The sequence below is a fragment of the Bubalus bubalis genome, chromosome 2, assembly GCF_019923935.1.
Source record: "Bubalus bubalis isolate 160015118507 breed Murrah chromosome 2, NDDB_SH_1, whole genome shotgun sequence".
Taxonomy (NCBI): Eukaryota; Metazoa; Chordata; class Mammalia; order Artiodactyla; family Bovidae; genus Bubalus; species Bubalus bubalis.
The window spans coordinates 181,712,229-181,739,281 of record NC_059158.1 but is presented as its reverse complement, the minus strand read 5'-3'; the positions used below and the strand labels follow the sequence as shown (position 1 = coordinate 181,739,281).

Genomic DNA, 27,053 nt, shown 5'->3' with positions numbered 1-27,053 from the left:
GTGGCAGATTTTATTGTCTTGGGCTTCAAAATCTGCAGATGGTGACTGCAGCCATGAAATTAAAAGACGCTTGCCCCTTGGAAGAAAAGCTATGACAAACCTACACAGTGTATTAAAAAGTAGAGACATCACTTTACCGACAAAGGTCTGTATGGTCAAAGCTATGGTTTTTCCAGCAGTCAAGATTCAAGATTAAAACTATGCATCAATGTGCATCTTAAATATGTAACAAATATGCCAGTTCTATTTGATACTACAAATTATTTGGGTTTCCCTGGTGGCTCAGACAGTAAAGAATTTGCCTGCATTGCAGGAGACCAGGTTTCAATCCCTGGGTCAGAAAGATCCAAATTAATTAGGAATCAGAATTCGGAGACAAATTATTGTAGACTTAGTTGAAATACTAACAAATTCCTGATACTACATCTCAACTAAATTCCAATTTAATTATCCATGACAAAGTAGTATACTACAAACAGTAGTGAACTGGAGTCAGGACACCTCAATTCTCATCTCAATTCTGCCACTAACTAGTCAAACATCCTGAGCCAGGATAATAGTAAATACCCAGCAAATGGGGTGTTAAAAACATAAACCTAACTTTTTTGAACCTCTAATTCATTTGTAATAGAGAACACTGGATTAAAAAATCTCCGAAGGTCTCTTTTAAGCTATAAATTCTTTAACGAAACCTAGGTTTATTAATACGACTGGAGGTGGTCAGAATTAATTATTACTAATTTTAAAGAAAGAGAGGGTCCTGAACAAAGAGAAAAAAAGTCTTCCAGCAAAAGTAACAACATGAAGAAGAGTTATGTGTTAACAAATGAGATAAAGGGAGATCAAGACAGTGGAAGAGGACAACGTGGAGCTCAGCACCCCCATGAAAACATGAAAAACACACCTAACTATGGAGCAGGTCTCACTGAAAACACACTGGTAAGTGGCAGAAAGCAACTATTACCACAATAAACACGAAGTGATAAACATGAAGATATAAAATATGACATTAAAAACATAAAACAGGACAGGGATGTAAAAACTTGTAGATCTTTTTAAGAGCAAGTGAGATGGAATATAGTTTGACTTACAATGCATGTGCCCCCAAGGACCTTATCAACTCAAACTTTAGTGGTGATCTTAATTCAGTTCAGTTCAGTCGCTCAGTCGTGTCCAACTCTCTGCGACCCCATGAACCGCAGCACACCAGGCCTCCCTGCCCATCACCAACTCCCGGAGTTCACCCAAACCCATGTCCACTGAGTCGGTGATGTCATCCAACCATCTCATCCTCTGTCGTCCCCTGCTCCTCCTGCCCTCAATCTTTCCCAGCATCAGAGTCTTTTCAAATGAATCAGCTCTTCACATCAGGTGGCCAAAGTATTGGAGTTTCAGCTTCAGCATCAGTCCTTCCAATGAATATTCAGGACTGATTAATAACTATCATCTAATCCAAACCACCTTAAAATGAGAAAACTGAGACCCAGAAAAATTACATGATGTGCTCAAGGTCATATTATCTGGGTGTGGTAATGCCAAGACTAAAACCCAAATTTCCCCAGTTTCCAGTCAAATGCTATCTTTCCTGTAACCCAAGGCTTCTAGAACTACCTAACTGCAGTGCTACCTGTAGTATGGCAACCACTTCCATCAACATATGCTCTTTCAGGACCTCTAGTTCTACTATATCATATGTATGTATGAGATGGGCAAAGAATTCTAGGCAAATAAATCCAAAAACTCCCAGAGAATACTTGCAAATATGTGATAAGACACTAGTACCCAAAGTTTAGAGAGAACTCTTATAATTCAACAATTAAAAGGCAACAATAAAACGGGCAAAGGATTTGCACAGGCATTTCTCCAAAGATACACAAATAGCCAATAAGCACATGAAAAGATGCTCCAACATCATTAGTCATTAAGGAAATGCAAATCAAAATCACAATGAGACACCACTTCACACCCACTAATATAGCTATAAGCAATCAAAAAGGAGGACAATAACAAGTCTTGCGAGAATGTGGAGAAACTGGAACCCTTGCACATTATTGGTGGGAACGCAAAATGGTGCAGGTGCTGTGAAAAGAGATTGGTAGCTCTGCAGAAAGTCAACTGCTGTCACCACATGACCCAGCAACTCTACACCAGGCATATACTGAAGAGAAAAGACAGCTTACACCCACATAGAGACCTGTACCATAACACTCATAACAGCCAAAAGTTAAGGCAATCAAATGTCTACTAACTGATGAACAGATCAACAAAATGTGGTATATTATACAACAGGATACTATTCAGCCCTAAAAATTAATGAAGCACTGATACAAGCTGGAATACAGATGAACCTTGAAAACACTGTGATAGGTGAAAAGAAGCCAGACAAACAAAGTCTACAGGTTGTATGCTTTCATTTGTACGGAATGTCCAGAATAGGTAAATCCATAAAGATATAAAGTACATTATGGCTGCCAGAGACTGGAGGTAGAAAAGAATGGACAGTGACTGCCAATGGGCATGGGGCTTCTTTTTGGAGTGGTGAAAATATTCTGAAATTAGATAGTGACGACGACGGCACAAACTCTGTAAATATACTTTTTTTTAAAAAAGTGAATTGCGTGCCTGCAAATGGTGAATTTTATGGTATGTGAATAAAATCAGTATATGTTTTTGTTTTGTTTTAAAACAGAGAGAAACATCAAAGTGAAATCCCCACTCATTCCCTCTTGGGTTGTGAAAAGAAAAATACCAACACAAGGTTAATGCATCAGTCTCAGTAGTTACTGAGCAAGGCATGTGTTGTAAATGAGAATTCAGGGGCTTCCCTGGTGGCTCAGTGGTAAAGAATCTGCACACCAATGCAGAGACTGGAGTTCAATCCCTGATCCAGAAAGATTCCAGATGCCACGGACCAACTCAGCCCATTGGCCACAACTACTGAGCCTCTGGGGCTAGAGCCCAAGAACCACAACTCTCGAGCCTACTTGCCACAACTACTGAAGCTCGGTGCCCTCAAGCCTGTGCTTCGCAACAAAAGAAGCCATTGCGAAGCCTGAGCAATGCAATGAAGACCAGTCCCCACTCACTGCAACTAGAGAAAAGCCCGTGCAGCAACAAAGATCCAGCGCAGCCAAAAATAAATAAATTTTTTATTTTTTTAAAAAGGTGGGACTTCAGAAATATTCTGTTCTCAGGATGTTCATAAGACTTTAAGTATACAAAGGTAAGCAAATAATTTCAACACAACAGGATACAACCACAACAAAAGGTGAAAAAAGTACAGAAGATGATTTATTATGGAGTCAAGAAAGATTTCGTAGAAGAAGTCTAAACTAGATTATCTCCAGACAGATAATGGAAGCAAAAATGCTATATATATATATATATCAGTCCAAGCTGTGTCATAAAGGCATTTAAAAGTGGGACAAATCATTTCTCTGGAGTGATCCAAAAGAGTTTCATAGTGAAATCTAAGTTGATCTTTGAAAATGAGTAGAATATGATTATGTATAAAAAAGAAGGGACTGGGCTTTGAGACAAACCGAGGAAACAATGAATCAAGGGCAAAATACCATTAGAAATGCACATATTTAGCTCAGCACAGCAAAAGAATCCTAAACAGACCGCTAAAGTAGCACTGACTAGGTGCTCGTGTTGGTATGTCCTGGGCAGCATTTTAATTTGTTTCTTCCAAAGAAATACTGCCTATAATAAGTATTTCAGTTGTTTCTTACACATGTAAAATCTATGTCAGCTATCTATCTTTCTGTCCTCATTTAATCTTTACAACAAACTTGAACTAATGATGTCAAAAGGAACTCAACTTCAGAAAGTTAGTAACAGCTCACAATACTATACCTATGCATTCTGCTCAGTGTCATAAATTCATTCTCTCAATTAATCCTGAAAACAACCCTAAGGGGACTTCCCTGGTGGTCCAGTGGTTGAGACTCCACACTCCAATGCAGGGGAGCCAGGTTTGATCTCTGGTCAGGGAATCTGAACCCACATGCTGCAACTGAAGATCCTGCATGCTGCAATAAACATGGAAGAGCCCATGTGCCACAACTAAGACCCCGTGCAGCCAAATAAATATATCAAAGAAAAAAAAAACCCTCAGGACCACGTATTACTAGTACTTCTGTTTTGTATATAAGAAAACTAAGATTCAAGGAGTTAAAGCAATTTGCCTGGAGTAGCACTGGTAATAAAAAGGCAGAACTGGGAATTAAGTCCAGGCCTGCTTGATCCTAAAGCTTTTTTTTCCCTAGATATATTGCTTCATCTAAGCATATATACATGCTAAGTCACTTCAGTCACGTCTAATTCTTTGCAACCCTATGGACTGCAGCCCACCAGGCTCCTCTGTCCATGGGGTTCTCCAGGCAAGAATACTGGAGTGGGTTGCCATGCCCTTCTCCAGGGGGATCTTTCCAATACACAGATCATCTGCTTCATTTATCCTTAATCATTATTCAGTCTAATTCAATATGCTTCAATGCTTATACTCTGTACTTCTAGTGACTAGGAGCAGTGGTCTCTTACATGAACAAACACAACATACATCTGCTGAAGACACTGTTTCTCTGTATTCAGTTCAGTTCAGTCGCTCAGTCGTGTCCGACTCTTTGAGACCCCATGAACTGCAGCACACCATGCCTCCCTGTCCATCACCAACTCCCGGAGTTTACTCAGACTCATGTCCATCGAGTTGGTGATGCCATCCAGCCATCTCCTCCTCTGTCGTCCCCGTCTCCTCTTGCCCCCAATTTCTGTATGAGACCTAAGTAAAGGTTAACAGGAGAAATCCTAGCCATGAAACACCACCAAACAAGGTGACTTCTCCAAAATTCTTTTCTCTTCCGATTTTTCCAAGAGGTAGGAAACAGCCTCCAAAGCTACAGCAGACCCCTGAGTAAGAGATGCAAAGAAATCTTTTCATCAAAAAGATGGAAAGGGCAAGCCTGACCACGATCTGGTTACAGCAATGCAGAGCTCATGTGGTACACACTGCAGCAAAATCAGGTGCTGACAGCTGAGAGATAACAAACCGTGTAAGGCAGAGGGAAGGGAAACACAGACGCCCTTAAAGATTTAAACCAGAGCAGGAAACTGACGCAGACAGAGGGTGGGATGTGGTATCAAGCTGAAGCAGTGCAAGAGTTAAGCCGGTGAAAACAACTCACCACAGTCAGCAGCGCCTGCTGGCGACTCCCACTCATTTCACCTTGTTTTCCCTCATAGAAAAGGTAAGCTGTTTTCTCAGCTCGCAGCAGATCGGATAGTTTCTCAGCTCGCTAAACGGCTAGACGAGGACCGAGGAACGACACAGCAAAATCCTCCTCAGCTCCCTTCTAACAGCAGAAGACAGCCAAGGACCAGAAGGAAAAAGAGTAACTGGGAATGATTTTCTTTCCCATTCCGAACACCTCAGATCTGTCCAACCTATATAAAAGAGGTGACTATTGGGACACTCGTTTCAAACCAATTTCTTGGTCAAATACTCTTTTAAATTTTATTCCATTTAATTTAGTTATCATACCCTTACACAAGTTTCTTCATGAATTTCTTATTTGTAAAACAGGACTAAATATGCTTGACTCCATATGTTTACCCCTTTTATAGTAATGTGTGAAGGAAATGTTATTTAAAGTACTTGGAAAAGTTAAAAGCATAATATAATAACAATAACTAGCATTTACTGTATGTCTACTTAGTGTCAATCTAAGCCCCTTGCGTGAACTCCTTTCTCACAACAATGCCATGAGGCAGATGACACTAACCTCATTTTTTAGATGAGTAAACTGAGGCACAGAGGTGGAGTTCTTTTCCAAGTTTATGCAAATATAATATGGTAGAACTACAAACCGAGGTTTACTGGTTAACAATTGTGAGTATATATTTCTATACTAATGTAACATGTAATGAAAAGTATGTTAGAATATTATAACACATGGCTTAAGGAAGCAACTCAATGACCTAGTCAAATACGCAACAAATATCTGAATTCTACCTTGTTCTCAGCACCATATGCCATCATCTGTATGCATTATAAAATAAACATGTAACAGAGACAGCTATGCAGAACACAGGAGCTGGTCACAGACAATATGTCACTCTGAAGAGGAGCACAGACAAGTTACTTAACTGTGCCTCAAAGTCCTCATGTGTAAGACAGCTATACTACCTACCACAAAGACTTCACGCTACACTGTATTTCTTACATGTCAAACAACATATTGCAAAACTCCTCAAATTAAATGGCAGTATCTTCTTAGAAATTAATTATTCCAGCTTCTCATTTGACAAATCTGAAGTCCAAACTATAAAGTAACTTGCTCAAGTTTGTAGAGCTAGATAATGACAAAGACTCAGCCAAAACCTCCAGACCCAGTCCAAAGTTCTTTATCATCTCTCTGGGCTAAATAATTCCATTTCCTGTCAGGAAAAGGTGATAAACATCAGAGAACAGAGAATGACTCAAAACCTCTAAGGATAAAAAAAATACAAACAAACAGGATGCAAGGCTTCAACGTTCATTTAATATAGCAAAAAAAAAAAAAAAAAGTGGCATTACTCAGTACTGTTTCCTTCTCAAAAAAATCATATCATCTCAAAAAATTTACTCTACTATATTTGTGTTCAGTTCAGTTCAGTCGCTCAGTCTTGTCTGACTCTTTGCAACCCCATGAATCGTAGCACGCCAGGCCTCCCTGTCCATCACCATGTCCCAGAGTTCACCTAAACTCATGTCCATCGAGTCGGTGATGCCATCCTGCCATCTCATCCTCTGTCATCCCCTTCTCTTCCTGCCCCCAATCCCTCCCAGCATCAGAGTCTTTTCCAATGAGTCAATTCATCACATGAGGTGGCCAAAGTATTGGAGTTTCAGCTTTAGCATCAGTCCTTCCAATGAACACCCAGGACTGATCTCCTTGAGAATGGACTGGTTGGATCTCTTTGCAGTCCAAGGGACTCTCAAGAGTCTTCTCCAACACCACAGTTCAAAAGCATCAATTCTTCGGTGCTCAGCTTTCTTCACAGTCCAACTCTCACATCCATACATGACCACTGGAAAAACCATAGCCTTGACAAGACGGACCTTTGTTGACAAAGTAATGTCTCTGCTTTTGAATATGCTATCTAGGTTGGTCATAACTTTCCTTCCAAGGAGTAAGCGTCTTTTAATTTCATGGCTACAGTCACCATCTGCAGTGATTTTGGAGCCCAGAAACATAAAGTCTGACACTGTTTCCAGCGTTTCCCCATCTATTTCCCATGAGGTGATGGGACTGGATGCCATGATCTTCGTTTTCTGAATGTTGAGCTTTAAGCCAACTTTCTCACTCTCCTCTTTCAGTTTCATCAAGAGGCTTTTTAGTTCCTCTTCACTTTCTGCCATAAGGGTGGTGTCATCTGCATATCTGAGGTTACTGATATTTCTCCCCGCAATCTTGATTCCAGCTTGTGCTTCTTCCAGCCCAGCATTTCTCATGATATACTCTGCATATAAGTTAAATAAGCAGGGTGGACAATATACAGCCTTGACGTACTCCTTTTCCTATTTGGAACCAGTCTGTTGTTCCATGTCCAGTTCTAACTGTGTTAGGCTAACCCATATGTACTCAGGTTACTCGTTCCCAGCTGTTTCTGCAACTTTCTGAAACTGTCTTGGCAAAGTCAGGTCAAAATCCTAATAAGCTCCAGAGAACAGCACAGTGTTACTATAGCAAATACTCCTGAAAATATTAATAAGCAGGGCTTAGAAACTCTACTGACATTCTCAGTATAGTTATTTTTGCTGTGATAGAAGCCAATCTGTTTTTCTAGAAATAACTTTTCATGAAAATCATTCTCAAGTAAGAAAGAAGACAAAATTTTTCTCATTCATTCCATTAATTTTCATTCAATATTCCCAAATTTTCTGGAGCATTTCAAATCTCACATGAGTTTATCAGAGACCTCAATTCATACCACTCTTTCCAAAAGTCTGCTGTAAAAGAGATATGTTTGTTTTGGTATTATAGTATAACCAGAGTCAAGACTAGAATCCATTTTACATGCAAGCAGAATCAGGGAAAGAGAAAGAGACAGGATGACTGGCAAGTCAAATCAATTATTTATTTAAAAGTCCACAAGGTACAGAGCTCTGCAAGGTGCACAGTGCCAATCTGCTCCACCCCTTCTCTGCTAGTCAGTAGAGGCTGCAAGATGAACACCGGAGTCCTCAACAAGCAGCCAAGTTCTGAGTAAAACGGGCCTACCAGGCTCGATGGGGTAGGTTCAAGGAGGAAGATGATCAATATCTTAAATACTGCAGAGAGATTAAGGATCAAGAGATTAAGGTTATGAAAATGCCTGAATATAAGGACAATGGATCTTCTGAAAGGGTCTTTACAATAAAATGTTAGGGACAGAAACAAGACAGGAAAGATGTTAAAGAATAAGCAAATGAACATAAAAGAAAAAGCTGCATACAAAATGCCCCCTTTTTAAAGATGTTTCAGAGTGAAAGAAAAAAATCCCAGTAACTGTAAGAGATAGAAAGGCAAAGGGACTTTTATTTCTCTGTTTTAGGATAGCAAAGACCTCAGTGTATTTATAATCTGAAAGGAAAGACTCAATAAAGAGTGAAGCCAGACTTCCCTGGTGGTCCAGAGGTTAAGAATCCAACTGCCAATGCAGAGGACATGGGATTGACCCCTGGTCTGGGAAGATTCCACATGCCACGGGGCAAATAAGCCATGGGCCACAACTACTGAGCCCACACGTGCCCTGGAGCCCACACTCCACAGGAGAAGCCACTGCCGCGGGAAGCCCACGCACCACAATGAAGAGGACACCCACTCACAACTAGAGAAAGCCCAAGCGCAGCAAAGACCCAGAAGTAAACGTCTGTTTGTTTGTTTGTTTGTTTTTAAACAGTGAAGCTAAAAATACAAGAGAAAGAGAGTAACTGCTAAGAGGGAGGTACTAAACAAAGTGGATACTAGGGACTGGAATGGAGAGGACAAGTGATTCATGTGGATCCTAAGAGTCACCAGACAAATGCAAGGAAAATGGAGAGAGCAGACGGTAGGGGCTTTGAAAAATCAAAAGCCACAAGTAATGGCAAAGTGAAGAGCCAGAAATACGTATAGTAATCTATCCCCGTATTCAATCAGCAAAAATAGGAATAACTCTTCTCATCAGAGAGAAGAGTTTTCAGTTCTGGGTTAGGAGATGGAGAAATACTGGGAGAAAAGATGAAGAGCCTAGGACTCAGCTCACATTTATGCACAGGTTTTACCAGATTCTGAAGAAGCAGCTCGTAAAGGAGCACCAGAAATGAAGTGCAAATGGATAAAGCTTAGATGTATAAAGTTGAGGAGACAGTAAAAATAGAATTTTGAAGTAATTATCAATGGCAAACATGAAGAAAAGCAAGCTAAAGAATTTTATGGCTGCAGATGACAGAGGAATGAACAGAGGAACGACCAAAAAAGGACCGAGGGTCACTGACAGTGTGTCTCCGGCACTCACTACGCTTCCGAATAGAATGATCTTCAGTCCCACTCTCCCAGAAGCTGGACCCTGAAACTTCCTTTTATTTCATTTGCCAAGATTAGCAATTTGCTGAACTGTTTCAAAAGTTTGGGGTTTTTTTGTTTTCTGAATTGAACATTTGTTCTTAATAAGGATTTCCTAAGCACTCTACAAAAGGACCTGAGGAACATTATCCAAGATGTAAGTGAGTACGATTGACTAGACCCTATTTGGTCTTTTAAGCTGACTCCATTCATTTTGATATTTGGCAAATCTAATACAGTTATGTAAAGTTTAAAAATAAAATAAAATTTAAAAAAAAATAAAAATAAAAATAAAAGAGTGATGGCATGTAAAAAAAAAAAAAAAAAAAAAAAAAAAAGCTGACTCCACCCCACCCCACCCACACAGACAGGATAGAAAAGGGTAGATAACAACAGTTAAATCTGGGGAGCACTTCACTAATCTGAATCACTACCTAATCAATTATCTCAACCAACCCACGCTTTATTTTTATTCTTAAGAGGTCTGTCTAATTCAAGAACAGAATAGTATAAAGGACACAAAATACCGAAATCCGACTGATTATATTCTTCATAGCCAAAGACAGAGAAGCTCTATGCAGTCAGCAAAACCAAGACCGGGAGCTGACTGTGGCTCAGATCGTGAACTCCTTATTGTCAAATTCAGATTTAAATTGAAGAAAGTAGGGCAAACCATTCAGGTATGACCTAAAAATCAAATCCCTTATGATTATACAGTGGAAGTGACAAATAGATTCAAGGGATTAGATCTGATAGACTGCCTGAAGAACTAGAGACGGAGGTTCTTGATACTGTACAGGAAGCAGGGATCAAGGCCATCCCCAAGAAAAAGAAATGCCTTTTGGCAAAATGGTTGTCTGAGGAGGCCTTACAAATAGCTGTGAATAGAAGAAAAGTGAAAGGCAAAGGAGGAAAGGAAAGATATACCCACTTGAAAGCAGAATTTGAAAGAGTAGCAAGGAGAGATAAGAAAGCCTTTCTCAGTGATCAATACAAAGGAGTAGAGGAAAACATTAGAAAGGGAAAGACTAGAGAGCTCTTCAAGAAAATGAGATACACCAAGGGAACTTTTCATGCAAAGATGGGCACAATAAAGGACAGAAATGGTAAGGACCTAACAGAAGCAGAAGATATTAAGAAGAGGTGGCAAGAACAGTCAGAAGAACTATACAAAAAAGATCTTCATGATGGTATGATCATGGTATGATCACTCACCTAGAGCCAGACATCCTAGAATGCAAAATCAAGTGGGCCTTAGGAAGCATCACTACAAACACAGCTAGTGGAGGTGATGGAATTCCAGTGGACCTATTTCAAATCCTAAAAGATGATGCTGTGAAAGTGCTGTACTCAATATGCCAGCAAATTTGGAAAACTCAGCAGTGGCCACAGGCCTGGAAAAGGTCAGTTTTCACTCCAATCCCAGAGAAAGGCAATGCCAAAGAACGCTCAAACTACCACACAACTGCACTCATCTCAAATGCTAGCAAAGTAATGCTCAAAATTCTCCAAGCCAGGCTTCAACAGTACATGAACTGTGAACTTCCATATGTTCAAGCTGGATTTAGAAAAGGCAGAGAAACCAGACATCAAATTGCCAATATCCACTGGATCACTGAAAAAGCAAGAGAGTTCCAGGAAAACATCTACTTCTGCTTTATTGACTATGCCAAAGCCTTTGACTACGTGGACCACAACAAACTCTGGAAAATTCTTAAAAAGATGAGAATACCAGACCACCTGACCTGCCTCCTGAGAAATCTGTATGCTGGTCAAGAAGCAACATCTAGAACTGGACATGGAACAACAGACTGGTTCCAAATCGGGAAAGGAGTACATCAAGGCTGTATATTGTCACCCTGCTTATTTAACTTATATGCAGAGTACATAATGAGAAATGCTGGACTGGATGAAGCACAAGCTAGAATTAAGATTCCCAGGAGAAACATCAATAACCTCACATATGCAGATGACACCACACTTACGGCAAAAAGTAAAGGACTAAAGAGCTTCTTGATGAAAGTGAAAGAGAGTGAAAATGTTAGCTTAAAGCTCAACATTCAGAAAACTAAGATCATGGCATCTGGTCGCATCACTTCATGGCAAATAGATGGGGAAACAGTGGACACAGCGACAGACTTTATTTTGGGGGGGCTCCAAAATCACTGTAGATGGTGACTGCAGCCATGAAATTAAAAGACACTTGCTCCTTGGAAGAAAAGTTCCAACCCAGACAGCATATTAAAAAGCAGACATTACTTTGTCAACAAAGGTCCATCAAGTCAAAGCTATGGTTTTTCCTGTGGTCATGTATGGATGTGAGAGTTGGACTGTGAAGAAGGTTGAGCACCGAAGAATTGATGCTTTTGAACTGTGGTGTTGGAGAAGACTCTTGAGAGTCCCTTGGACTACAAGGAGATCCAACCAGTACATCTGAAAGGAACTCAGTCCTTAATATTCATTGGAAGGACTGATGCTGATGCTGAAACTCCAATACTTTGGCCACCTCTTGTGAAGAACTGACTCATTTGAAAAGACCCTGATTGTGGGAAAGATTGAAGGCGGGAGTAGGAGACGACAGAGGATGAGATGGTTGGATGGCATCACCGACTCAATGGACATTAGTCTGAGTGAACTCTGGAAGTCGGTGATGGACAGGGTGGCCTGGTGTGCTGCAGCCCATGGGGTCACAACAAGTCGGACATGACTGAGCGACTGAACTGAACTGAACGAACACGTGTTTTCTGTCATGGTGATCTAGAGTCCTAACCCTACCAGTCCCCCAGGGATATTTCTTAAGCCCTTATGAGTTTCAGTTTCCCCCTCTATAAAGTAGAATAACAGTACCTATTTCATGAGGTAGTTGTAAAGAATTAGACAGCAAGTATCTGTTACACCGCAGATGCTAAAGAAATATCAGGTAATACATTCTACTAAAACTTGTTGCAACAACAGAAACTGGAAGACTATTTCAACTAATATTATTATAAAGTAAGCCATCCAAGGTGAACAAGTTTATTGCTACTGTGCTAATATACACAGGACAAATTCTGTTTTAAAAAATTCTAAAGGAAAAATGTGTTCCAAAAATTCTGTTGCACTTGATAATCTAATGATGATGTTATTTTGGGGGTATAATGTCCATAACTAAGAACTTAGTGTTTTGAAATGTACCTTCCCCCCACCCCCAGTAATTACTACTTCCATAATAGAGGAAACCTTCCAATTCAACCCCAGGGCAATATCAGAGATTCTCAACATATCTCAAATAAATGGAGTTGTAAAAACACATAGATGTAAAGTAGCCTGCAGAAAATTCGAGGCAAAAGGCTACATCCTGCCCCTTTCCCCAACATCAGAGTTAACATCACAAATGTTCCTCAGTTTTACCAGTCCTATCATCTTAGAGTTATCATTTCTTTCTTTCTCTACATCAGCAGTAAGTCCTATCTCTTCCTTCTTCAAAACTTCTCTCCAACATATCCCCCTCTTTCAGTTTTCACTCCCAAAATTCAGGTCTCAATAGTGTTCACAGATGAATTTCTAAAACAATTCTCAACTAGCCTCCTTTCTAACAATCTACATAATGAAAGTGAAAGTCACTCAACTGTGTCTGACTCTTTTCCACCCCAAGGACTGTAGAGTCCATGGAAATCTCCAGGACAGAATACTGGAGTGGGTAGCCTTTCCCTTCCCCAGGGGATCTTTCCAACCCAGGGATTGAACGCAGGTCTCCCACATTGCAGGCGGATTCTTTATCAGCTGAGCCACAAGGGAAGCCACTCCTGATTAATCAGCCTATAATTCCAAGTTTATCAAGTCATGGTCCTATTCAAAACTTTCAATGATTCCCAAATGTTGGCAAGATCAAGTCCACATTCCTCAGTATAACTGTCAAGACTGTTCATAATCTGACTGAGCATTACACCTCACTAATCTTATCTCCTCCCCGTCCATAATCTAAACTCTATTATAGGATCAAACAATAAATATTACAAGTTTGTTCCAATCTCAGTGTCTTTGCTCTTGCTTTGCTGAGGCCTGGAAACCTATCCCCTTCCTTTCTGCCTATTCAAATCCTATCCATCCATCACTGTAAGTGAAAGTCATTCAGTCATGTCTGACTCTTTGCAATCGGGAATTCTCTAGGCCAGAATACTGGAGTGGGTAGCCTATCCCTTCTCCAGGGGATTTTAACGACCAAGGAATGGAACCGGGGTCTCCTGCATTGCAGGAGGATTCTTTACCAACTGAGCTTCAGGGAAGCCCTTCCATCACAGTAAACTCTAGTCTAACTGCCTCCATGAAGCTCACTGACCACTTCAGCCCAGACTCATCTCAGTAAACTAAGACCTATCATTTCGATATGTTAGTAGCATAACTACTCCTCCTAGAGCAGTGCTGTTGTCCAATAGATCCAATGGCATTTTCACACACACACACACACACAAAACCCACCAAAGTAAACTTTTCATGAGGCTAAATTATTCAATATAAAAAACTCCTTTCATCTGAGATGATGCCCTTTCATTTCTGTTTTAAAATGTTTCATCTTTTACAAAATGGTGGTATTAGATGAGAAAACTGTTTTTCATTTTCATGTCCTTACTTGGAAAACAAAAACCTCTTTTGAAATATGACTGGTTTTATGAAACCCAAGCTCTGGAACCACAAGTCTACATCCCCCATTTTGGCATTTATATATGCTCCAAGACTTGCAGAACTATTTTAAAAACTACATACTGTCTCCCCAATGAGATTTCTTAATTCCTTAAGAACACAGGCTACATTCTGCACTTCCTTTGTCTTTTTGTTTTCTCCACATTAATTAGGCCTGGATCAAATATAACACCAGAACTATAAAATGAATAAAATTCACAAAATTCCTGGCTTTTAAATTTAATGTGAAACTGGCCAAAAATGTAACTGAAACCTGTGTTCTTTGTCTCCTCTCCATTCCTCTTCTCTAAAGGTTCTCTGCAACCCTGTGGATTGCAGAACGACTATTATCTTCCAATATTTCTGCTCAGATCCCACCCCTCTTACCTCTCTTTATAATCTGAAATTTTATCCCTGTTTCCTTATTATTTCTCCTTGTTCCATTAACTGCCTCACTACCCACCCATCTAGTTTTCCAACATACTACTATAAGATCCTTGGGATGGAGACTTAAAAACAAAAGTCTAACATAATCACCAGTCCTCAAGTTCCTACCCCACCCCAAAAAATTTAGCAAATGTTAAGTACATCGGAGAAGGCACTGGTACCCCACTCCAGTACTCTTGCCTGGAAAATCCATGGACGGAGGAGTCTAGTAGGCTGCAGTCCATGCGGTCACTGAGAGTCGTGTCACTTTCCCTTTTCCCTATCATGCACTGGAGAAGGAAATGGCAACCCACTCCAGTGTTCTTGCCTGGAGAATCCCAGGGACGGAGGAGCCTGGTGGGCTGCCGTCTGTGGGGTCGCACAGAGTCGGACACGACTGAAGCGATTTAGCAGCAGCAGCAGCAGCAGCAAGAAGTACATAATGTTATCAAATTATATTAAAACCATCCCATACTGCACTCCAGGACAGCTGTGGTAGAAAGCATTAAAATTGGTATTCCTGATATAAACTTACCAGGGTCTGTTACTTTGTTACACAAACAGCCTGACTACATTTGTTATATCTTCTATCTTTAATTAGCTTCTGTATATTCCATAACAGTCTTTCATGTTAAAGACATTTACTGTATCTTTAAGTTTACCAAGACCTAAAAACGGTATTCTTCCTATCCTAAGGAACATAAGTCAAAGCTGACCTCATTTACTCAGGGAATAACGATCTGAAATGCACACAGTTCATACAATCATCTAGTCTTCTGGTTTAAGCAATGTTAATTTTCAAGAGCAAAGACAGAGGCAAAACCTAGATTGGCATTCACCAGTTGTGTTGACTTTGGGCAAACTGAGCTCATATCTTAAGGCTTTTTCATCTATTAAATGGGGATAATTAACAGTATCTACCCCCAAAGGGTTATTAAGAGGAAGATTAAATAAAGATATTAAAAGCACTTAAGTACAGTGGCTGGAACAGTCAACAAATGCAAGGTTTTATTATTAGTCCTCAGTAAGAAAGAATCCTTGGAAAAATTTTCAAGTATAAGACTTAAATAGCTGCTGATTCATTGATATTAGATATAAATCACTCAGATGGCCTAAACCAGATAAATTATCCCAGGTAATTAGAAATAGACAGTGTATTTGTGATAAATCTGTTTCAAGGTTTAAAGAGTCAAAAACTGCTTCTATTATCTTGTTCAGCATTGAACTTTTCCAGTTAAATGCTTGAAACTGGATGAAAGTAGAGATTTCATTTTTAAAAACAGGAAAATGCTGTCATTTTTCTATCTGAACTCTGCAGAAAATCTATACAAATAATGCCTTGCTAAGTGGGAAAATACCTTTCACTTTTTTATTGTTCAGTTCAGTTCACTCAGTCGTGTCCGATTCTTTGTGACCCCATGAATCACAGCACACCAGGCCTCCCTGTCCATCACCAACTCCCGGAGTTCACCTAAACTCATGTCCATCGAGTCGGTGATGCCATCCTGCCATCTCATCCTCTGTCATCCCCTTCTCCTCCTGCCCCCAATCCCTCCCAGCATCAGAGTCTTTTCCAATGAGTCAACTCTTCGCATGAGGTGGCCAAAGTATTGGAGCTTCAGCTTCAGCATCAGTCCTTCCAAAGAACACCAGGACTGATCTCCTTGAGAACGGACTGGTTGGATCTCCTTGCAGTCCAAGGGACTCTCAAGAGTCTTCTCCAACACCACAGTTCAAAAGCAACAATTCTTCGGTGCTCAGCTTTCTTCACAGTCCAACTCTCACATCCATACATGACCACTGGAAAAACCATAGCCTTGACTAGACGGACCTTTGTTGGCAAAGTAATGTCTCTGCTTTTGAATATGCTATCTAGGTTGGTCGTAACTTTCCTTCCAAGGAGTAGGCATCTTTTACTTTCATGGCTGCAATCACCATCTGCCAGTGATTTTGGAGCCCAGAAAAATAAAGTCTGACACTGTTTCCACTGTTTCCCATGAAGTGATGGGACCGGATGCCATGATCTTAGCTTTCTGAATGTTGAGCTTTAAGCCAACTTTTTCACTCTCCTCTTTCACTTTCATCAAGACGCTCTTTAGTTCCTCTTCACTTTCTGCCATAAGAGTGGTGTCATCTGCATATCTGAGGTTATTGATATTTCTCCCAGCAATCTTGATTCCAGCTTGTGCTTCCTCCAGCCCAGCGTTTCTCATGATGTACTCTGCATAGAAGTTAAATAAGCAGGGTGACAATATACAGCCTTGACATACTCCTTTTCCTATTTGGAACCAGTCTGTTGTTCCATGTCCAGTTCTAACTGTTGCTTCCTGATCTGCATACAGGTTTCTCAAGAGGCAGGTCAGGTGGTCTGGTATGCCCATCTCTCTCAGAATTTTTTATTGTAAGTAATTTCAAATCTGTTCCCATATAGATTTGACTCTCAGCACACTAAAGATGTTCCTTTTCCCCCTTTTCAAAAACTTTCTTTTTTAGTTAAAAAAAAAAAAGATTAATTTTTAAAAGGCTACAAATAAAACCATGTTAATATTAATACAAGATAATGCTTTCATTAGAGAGAGTTTCCACTCAATGATAATACAAGTTAAATAAGTTCATGTAATTATTTTTATTTTTAGAGGGTCAAAATGAGTAGTAGTATACAAGTCATCTTAGGAAGCAAGTTTTGCTTTCAACAATGCTACCAAGGCTCAAAACCTTTTTGAAACTTCATTTCTAAGATTCTTAAAGACAAGCCTCATACACACAAAAATTCCTAGTCTCCACCTTGAGAATTACATCTCATTTATGACCAACATAATGCTGATTACTCACTTCATTCACCAGACTTATCTCCAAAAATTAAGTATAATTCACCCAAACGAAGACTTAACAGGATTAAGACATGCAATATGTTCTATAGATAAGTTCAAAAGAAGTATACCAAATATTTCAGTTTGGAAATCTCATTAAAATAAATATATAACTATTCATTTTGGAAACTGTTTTTAAAAAGCAGTCATACTCCCTTACACATACCCTTCAGACGGACTTCCTGGTGGTCCAGTGGCTAAGACTCCATGCTCCCAATGCAAGGAGCCCGGGTTCAATCTCTGATCAGGGAACTAGATCCCACATGCCACAGCTAAGACCCAGTGCAGCCAAACAAATAAAAATTAATATTTTTTAAAAACTACATAGTAACAAAACTAGAAATCTGAATTAGTACTGGATCTATGTAAAGCAGGAAAATAGTACTGTGGATAATGACTAAAGTTTGTCAGTTTGAACCATTAAACTATCACGCTTCCGTATTTGCTCCCTTGAGTGCCTCTGAAGGAACAGCATTTAATAAAGTTATTAACATCCATTTCTCTTGAAAATTTAATTTGGTTCACACCAGTCTGGGTAAACTGTGTGCGTGTTAAGTTGCCTCAGTGGTGTCTGACTCTTTGTGACCCCACGGACTGTAGCCCACCAGGCTCCTCTGTCCATGGAATTCTACAGGGAAGAATACTGGAGTGGGTTGCCATTCCGTTCTCCAGGGGATCTTCCCAACCCAGGGATCAAACTCAGGTCTCCTGTACTGCAGGCAGATTCTTTACCATCTTAGCCACCAGGGACCCACCCTAACATTATGATCTAAGTGTTTTTATCCATTTGTTTTGTTTAGTTACTAAGTCTGTGTTCAACTCTTTTGCAACCCCATGGACTGCAGCCCACCAGTATCCTCTATCCATGGGATTTTCCAGGCAAGAATTCTGGAGTGGGTTGCTATCTCCTTCTCCAGGGATATTCTCAACCCACAGGTCTGGATCAAACCCGTGTCTCCTGCATTGGCAGGCGTATTCTCTACCATTGAGCCACCAGGAAAGACTTTTATACATTAAATTATTTAATCCTCACAACCACTCTCACCATCTTAAAAATGGGGAAATGAAGGCTTTCTGAGGCTACAGAACTGAAATCATAGAGTTTTACATAATCTTATTATAAGGTAAGGTGCTATTTAACGAAAACAAAGTATGAAAATAAGACACAAATGAATAATCTGTCAAAGAATCAGAAAACAATAAACCACATTAATAAAGCTTTATTTGAATAAAATCTAATGATTCAGAAATGTACTTCAAGATCTCATGATGCTTAGAAACCGTTACAAACAATTCTACAGTGAATGTGTAAAGTGTAGGAGATTAGGTTGAATATATACTAACTTTGTAATATATTCTGAAAACAAATTTTTTTTAATGAATTCACCACAGCTTATCATTTGCTTCTTCACACTTCAAAAGAAACTTCTGATTACTGAAGTTTACTACTGTTTTGAAGTATGGATAAATGTAAATGCATTTCACCTATACTTATTATCTCGACCTAATTGGAGTAAAAGATAAAAACCAATAAACTGATTTCATAAAATATTCCTAAATTGCTAAAGAATAATGTAACAGTGAGAAGATTATGAAAGTTAAAAAAATCACTCCAATGCCTCAAAACTTCCTAAACATCTCTGTCCAATAACTCCATAAAAACAATTATTAAGCTACCCTATAATCTTCTAATATAGTTCCATCAGAAAAGTCAAATGATCATTGCTTTAAAACACGTAGTATCAGGAATCCCCAAGTGGTCCAGCAGGTTTAGGACTGTGCTTTCACTGCTGAGGGCCTGAGCTCAATCCCTAGTCAATCCCCAAAGTCCCACAGGCAGCCAAAAAAGAAGAAAAGAAACTTAGAATACACAGTAGGTATCTCTTAAAACAGATTTATATTTATCACACAATTGTGTTACACTTATATTAAATTAAACTCTCCCAGTTACTACTAATTCAAATTTGCACTTAAACTGGCTTAAAGTAAATACATAGGAAATTCATACATACATTCTTCTACCTTTTTTCCTTTTTTTGGCCACACCAAGAAGCATGTGGGATCCCCTTGAATTGGAAGCATCTTAACCACTGGACCAACAAGGAAGTCCCCCATTTTTCTACCTTTAATAAAAAAGAATAACTACTGAGAGAGCTTATTGGCAAGTCAGAGAAGGTGGCTTTAAACAGATTTAAGTGGCTTACATTTTTCTTTGTTGATATCAAAATTAAATGTTATTCAACAAAGTAATTCAAATGAGGTGTATACCCAGTATCTCATTTCAGTTAAGAGCTTAATTTGAGCATTAGACAAACACTTGATTAAGGGTCATTCCAAGAAGAAACTGTACACTTCTTTGCCAGTGAGATTCCAAAGAAGGAGCTGCACCATGAATGGACTCCTGTACCTTCTCACCTGAAGCAACTGGGGCATCTCAGCCTTTTGATTAGAGAAAACACTAAGCAGAATTCTCATTAAAATGTTAATAAGCCTAAGAAACTAAACTGTTACCTATACATAAGCATCATTATGATCAATCACCTAAAACTCTACTGAGGGTCTAGTATGTCCAAAACTCAGTGAAAGGAATTGAGGTGAGTACCAGTTAAGACAAACCCCGCTTCTGATCAAGAACCTTATGATCAAATTAATTAATTAAGATACGAACTAATCAGATTAACCAAGAATACGAAGGGTACAAGCATTACAAGCCACAAGATTTTTGAGAAAGTAAGAAGCTTCTGACCTGACTAAGGAGATACAAGCTAGTGTGACTTAACTAAGAACTTGAGGAGTATCAGCAATAAATGTCAAAATTTTAGAGAAGAAACACTACTGCAAAGTCAGGACAGACTTCAAAGATGAGGAACTGAGCTGAGCCCTGAAGGATGGAAAAAATGAAATAATTAAACAGCAAAAGAGAGAAAAGGACAAAAGATAGTGGAAATAAATGTGCTAAATTGTGAATATGGTCATTAAATATTTATTAAATACTTACTACATGTCAGTCACTGTGTTACGTACTAGGTGAACAAAGCAGATGAGTTTCCTGGCCCTGTGAAGTCTACTGGGGAAGACAGATAATAATCAGGCAAGCAGATATATCATTATAATTGTAACAGGTGTTATAAAGGGAGGCAACAGATGCCAGTAACAGGGAATAACGGGAAAGGACTAGCAAGATAAGATGATGAGGGAAAGTATCTCTGAATCATAAGCTGAGGCTGGAAGGAGACAGCCAGGCAAAGTGCAGGGGAGAGAGTGTTCAGGAAAGAAAGAGCCACATGTACAAAGGCCCTGAGACAGGAAAAGAACTTGTGTTTAAAAATAAATAAGCAGCTAGTGTGAGAGAAGCATAACAGATCATGAAACTAACATAAGATGAAGTGGTACCCAAGGGCCAGGTTATACAAAGCATTACAGGCCAAGAGAGAGTTCAAATTTGGATTTTATTTAAGTCTCAAAGAAAGTTAAAACCATTAAAAGTTTCTGCAGGACTTCTCTTGTGTGCCAGTGGTTAAGAATCCGCTGGCCAACGCAGGGGGACATGGGTTCGATCCCTGGTCCAGGAAGATTTCACATGCTGAGGGGCAATGAAGCCTGTTCCCCACAACTACTGAGCCCACCTGCCACTACTACTGAAGCCCGTGTGCTCTAGGGCCTATGGTCTGCAACAAGAGAAACCACTGCAATGAGAAGCCCACACACAACTAGAGAGGAAGCCCTGCTCACCCCAACTACGAAAGCCCTTGAGCAACATGAAGACCCAGAACAGCCAAATAAACAAATAACAAAAAAACAAATAAACAAACAAATTCACATACTGCTGAATAAAAGGAGGCAGACCCAAAAGGGTATATGCTGTACGATTCCATTTTCACAAAAGTACAAAACCGGATCTAACAGAAGTCAGGATGCTGATTACCCTTGGTGGGTGGAAGGGCTGCAAGAACCTGAAGGGAACTCAACAGGGGCTTCTTCTAAGTCCCTGTAACACTGTTTCTTGATCTGCGTGCTGGTTACATAAGTATATTCAGTTTGTGAAAAAATCATCAAGTTGTACTCTTAAATGTACTTTCCTACATATAAATACTACATACTTCAATCAAAACTTGTTGTAATGTTTCAATTTTTTTTGCAAGTTTTTAGTAACTTTTTTTTTTTTAGTAACATGTTTTAAAAATATTACTCTATCCAGATAAAATGGCAACAGAGGAGCACATGCAAATACTTGGAAGGACTTGACTGACAAATTAACCTGGTGGAAGTTTTCAGAAACACATAATACAGGGGAAAGGGTAAGTCAGGCAATCAGTGAATACAAAGTACCATGTTCATAAAGAATAAGGTCTAGAAAGGGAGTTATGCAATAAAAGATAAGCTATAAATTCCTTAGAATGTAAGGAGGTACCTCTAGAAATTAAAACAATTTAAAAAGTAATAGATGAAAATAGCAATGCCTAAAAAGTTTAGCAATGCTTGTTATCTTTTCACTTTTATTTTTATACGGTATTTTTAAGCTCTTCTCTTGCTGTCCCAACTCCAAACCAACAGTGTGATGAAACAGAAAGATTCTAAACTTGAGCATCAATCATATCTGAGCTGAAATCAAGTCTGCCCCCACCAGCTCTGGCAGTACCTGCTCTGAGCTCAGCTCCCTCATGTACAGAGGATAATGACCACCTCATAGTTATTATTTTCTATCACCACCTAAAATGTGGAGTTGGTAGACTGGTATTTTAATTTATCATTTCCTAATAGTATATGGCTGAGTGACTAAGCAGCAGCAGCAATGGTATATGGAGGGTCAAATGGGTTTCCATTCTCAAGATTCAAAGGTGGGAGAAGAGAATTATATAAGAGTCAACATAGAGAAACAGCATGGATAAGGAAAAACAAGAAAGGAACTTCCCTGGCAGTCCAGTGGTTAAGACTCTGCAATTCCACTGCAGGGGGCACAGGTTCAATCCCTGGTTGGGGAACTAACATCCTGCATTCCCATGCTGTGCAGTGGGGAAAAAAAATAATACAAGGGGAGTCAAAGATAAACATGTGTCTTCTAGCAGTTCAGATAAAGTGGTTTCAAGCATTTTCTAAGACAGCTGCTGCTGCTAAGTTGCTTCAGTCGTGTCCGACTCTGTGTGACCCCATAGACGGAAGCCCACCAGGCTCCCCCGTCCCTGGGATTCTCCATGCAAGAACACTGGAGTGGGTTGCCATTTCCTTCTCCAATGCAGGAAAGTGAAAAGTTAAAGGGAAGTCGCTCAGTCGTGTCCAACTCGTAGCGACCCCATGGACTACAGCCTATCAGGCTCCTCCATCCATGGGATTTTCCAGGCAAGAGTACTGGAGTGGGGTGCCATTGCCTTCTCTGTTCTAAGACAGAGACTTGTCCTAAAGCAGATTGGGACAGGTGCAGTGACTTGAGAAATTAAGAGAAGAAAAAGACACTCTATGTTTCCCCAGCAAGATGCAATTCCTACCTAATGTATTCCCTTTGTGGAATTAGCTAAAACAAGTTAGAGATTAACACTAAGGATATTCTATCACAGGTAGAAGGGCAAGGCCTTTAATCATTTTATGGCATCCCCACCCTTCAGAATTATTTGAACAACCATAATGTGTAAAGTACTCCTTAAGTATAGCCAAAGATGCTAAGTTTCATATTTCAAGAGCTACCATTTCCCAAAAGATACAAAAATAAAAGTTCAAGTCATTAACAAATTTTCAGGTAATTTTTATTTTCCCCACAGTGTACCCCCATCCTAAAAAGTAATGAAAACCTGGTTCCTCATGAATTCATCTTTCTGCTGATCTGCCAAGTGTCCCCATCTCTGCCTCTCACTCTTCTCATCCACCTCACCATTAAACACTTAGAGTTCCCGCTGTTTCCTACAAAGTTGGCACGCTGACTGACTAGTATTCACTCTGATCTCACCAGTATTGATTCTAAACATAGAAACTTCACAACATTCCCAACTGATCATTCTGCTAACCAATAGCTAAGAGATAACACACCATTTAAACAAACAAAGGCGGTCCTGGTGATTACCCAACTGTATGTGTTTATCAAAGCTCATTAAACTGTACATTTCAAACTGGTGAATCTTATTGTATGTAAATTATACCTCAATAAAGCTGACTTTTTTTAAACAAGAGAATGCATGCATTCATTCATCCAGCAAATACTTACTGAGCACCTACTATGTGCATCAAAGTTTATATCACATCTTTCAGCTTGACTATCTGGGTCCTACCTGTATGTAATGTGTATGCTCTACTCATAAACTAATACTGTCCTCAAAAGCCATGGTCCATGAAAAATGGCTCCATTTTTTATTATGAATGTCACCTTAATGATGGCCTCTACAGCACAAGGGCCATTAGCTATCCATCATCTTCCATCACATCAATGAAATCTATGCTATTTATAATACAAACGCTTCCATCACAAGAAAAAAATTAAGCACCTACTGCATATATCACCACCACAGCCTTATGTTTATCTATCAAAAAAAAAAAAAATCTCAAAACTTACTGACAACATTGCCAGAAGACAGTATTATCAGGGAATAGACTTAATTGACTCATTCTAGGATCCATGGTGACCCAGCAGCTGACTCAAAGGCCAAGAAACTAGGCCTCCTGGCTCCCAACTCCAACTCCCAATATGCACAGTGGACCTTAGAAACAAACTTGGGTTTGAATTCCAGCTCCACTTCTTACTAGTTATATGCACACACTTAGCAAAGTCAGCTTCAGTTTGCTCATCTGTGAAACAGGGATGCCAACTACCATCTCACAGCATTGTTGTGAAGACTACAGGAGACCAATATCACCCAGTACAATTACTGGGCACATGATTAGTTCCCTTTCTTGGTCTTCAATTATTTAAGAGTAAGAAAATATCTATTAATCAAAGTTAATTTACAATTCCTATTTTCTGCCTTGTTCATACTTCCTTCCCATCCCACCATTTCCAGTTCTTCAAACTTCAGTTACTATGTTTAGAAGTGATTTAATTTTAGAAACCTGGAAAATTCTTCTGAGTAAATTGAGCAAAACCTTCATCTGCCCCAAGGGGAATTCTGAGCAAAATAATTATTTCTAACAAGAAAAGAATTTTTTCTATGGGGGTTATTCATTTTAACCACATGAATGCCACCAAGGCTGCACACAAAATAACAGAAAACCATCTGGAACATACTGTACAGATCCTCCGAAGGGAAACATCCCCCTAAAATCCAAACACCTCCCTCCCTAATCTTAGGTAGTAAAATCTTAACAGGCGATCTGAATTCCCCTGGCTCTGACACCAGTTCAACTCCTTAAGGCCAGAAGTGCAGCAGTGTGTAAAATGCCCTGAACAAAACCCCACCTCTCGAAATATCCCTAAAAGGCAGGGAGGTCCAGAGAGTATTTTCTCCTTCTTCGACAGATAAAGCACTAGAGGCACAATTCCTTTCATTCAAGGTCATTCAAGTCAGTGGAGGTGCGACGGGGAATCTGCAGTCTCTGTGGCTTTCTGGAGATCACACTGCAGGGAATTTTTTTTCTTTTTCTTTTTCTTTTTGGAAGGGGGTGGGGGTGGGCTGCCTATTCTCTTCCCCTCTCCCACCCTTCAAGTGTGAGCACTGGTCTCGGCATTTCCGAAACAAGCCACAACAAGCTCTGCAGCGTAAGGAAAGGGGCTGACGCGATGAAGAAACAGATGCTCCAAAGCAAGATGGTCTTTCTCGGCTCGCAGAGCCTCCTCCAAGGTTATTAGCAGAAACCGCAGGCACCCCAGGGAGCTCTCTACTCCCGGCTCCAAACACCCCCAGCCCGGCCGCCCCGGGGACGCCGAGCTTCCTTCAGCAGCCTTCGCCGCCCGAGGCCACCGGCCCCAGAAACCGCACTTCATTCCTGCGCTCCGGGAAGCCATGGCTCCTTCCCCGCCCCGCGCGAGGCTGGAGGGGGGGCAGTGCGCGGAGAGGCGGACCGCGCGCGCTGCGGAAAGTTCACCGCGGCGGCCGGCCGGCCGGCGGGCGGGCGGGCGAGGGGCGGCCCCGGCCCGGCTCGCCCGCGTCCCCCAGCAGATTCCACCATTAATTAGTCCTGAGGACTGTCTACTGGCAACTTAAACAAAGCGAATGCCTCGAATTCCTTCCCGGCCCAGCGGTCTGGCCGCGAAAGCAGCATCGGGCCGGGGCGCGCGGGGCCGGCGCTGCGGGCCGACCGACGGCTGCGGCGGAGCCCTTCCCCCGCCCGGCCCGCGCCCCCGCCCCCGCCGCCGGGCCCAGCAGCCCTGCCCGCAAGCCGGCCCGCGCGCTCCCAAATCTCTCCTCCTTCTCCTCCTCCTCCTCCTCCTCCTCGGGAGCTCCCGGGCTCTTCCTGTAAGATCACTTCCTTCCTCCCCGGGTGCCCGCGGGCCCCGCGCAGCCCCCCTCCCCGGCGGTCCCGGCTCCCCCCCACACCCCTCCCGGCCGAGCCGCTCCCCGCCCCCCACCGGGCCCCTGCGCCCCGCGCGTCTCCCCACCACCAACCCCCCACACACACAACTCCCAAACTCGACCCCCAAACTCCTCCTCTGCCCCTCAAACACGTTCCCCTCAGCTCTTGGCCCCAAACATTTTTTTTTAACCTCAGATTCTCGCTCTCCCACCAAGAAGTCTCTCAAAACCTTCCCTCCACCCCCCCCCCCACCCACCCTCCAAAGGAGAAAAAAAAGAAAAAAAAAAATCTCTCAACTCGAAAAGAATTCTCAAGGTCTGGCTCCAGAGATATCCCCTTCGGAGCTCTTTCTCCGAAATGCCGCTCAAACTCTACCCCCCACTTCAACTCCACACACCTCACCCGCGCCCGCCCTCGCCGGGGTGCGCCCGCCGGTTCTGCCCGGTCACCCCTGGGTGCCCCGACCCCCTTTGGCGAGGCAGGCCGCCCCCTCTGAGCGCTCTCCTCTCTCCGCCCGCCAGCCCGGCCGCCCGGCCTCCCGCGCCGCCCTCCCGCCACTTCCCCGCGGACTCCTCACCTCAGCGGCTCCGGCCCGCACTCCCGCCCGCCACGGGATCCGGCGCTCAGCTCCCGGCGGCCGGCGCCTCCTCCGGCTCCCGGGACTGACAATGAGGGGCGGGACTATCTGGTGACGTCAGGTCCCTGGAAGGCGTGGCTTCGTTGAGGGGCGGGGCTGATCGACGGTCCCGCCCCTTCATCTTGCCTTTTCCCCCCTCTCTAGGACTTGAACTATTCCAAGTTTTTACTGCCGGTCTAGCTAGAGTGCCCAGCGCCTGTGCGAGGCGCGGTGGCAAATCGAAATGGAAGACAAGACTTGTTTCAAGAGGGGCATTCTCAGGGGATTGTGGGATTAAATGAGATAATCCATGTAAAGGTATTTAGCCCAGAGCCTGGTATGGAGTAATCTCTCAACAAATACTATTTCTATTACTCAGCAAAATGTAGAAAAGGAACTCAGCTTGAACTCAGAAGGCATGGTGGGTTCCAGTCCCCACCTCCGCTATTAATTCCTTGTGTGATCCTAGGGAAGTCCTTT

General features: G+C 41.4%; 1 protein-coding gene across 6 annotated transcripts in view; it reads right to left on the bottom strand.

The window, feature by feature from the left end:
* The window catches only part of LUZP1 (leucine zipper protein 1), a 102,615-nt gene that overhangs the window by 69,021 nt on the left and 6,541 nt on the right, over positions 1–27,053 (bottom strand). For 2 of the 6 annotated variants that reach the window (XM_006056547.4, XM_006056551.4), the window contains exon 1: positions 26,535–26,662. The exons of 1 other annotated variant lie outside the window; for it this stretch is intronic. The gene's annotated coding sequence lies outside the window, so the exon portion shown is untranslated. Of the gene's footprint in view, positions 1–26,534; positions 26,664–27,053 lie in introns of those variants that run through there. 3 more of the 6 variants (XM_006056550.4, XM_006056548.4, XR_006640700.1) reach the window with 3 other exon arrangements.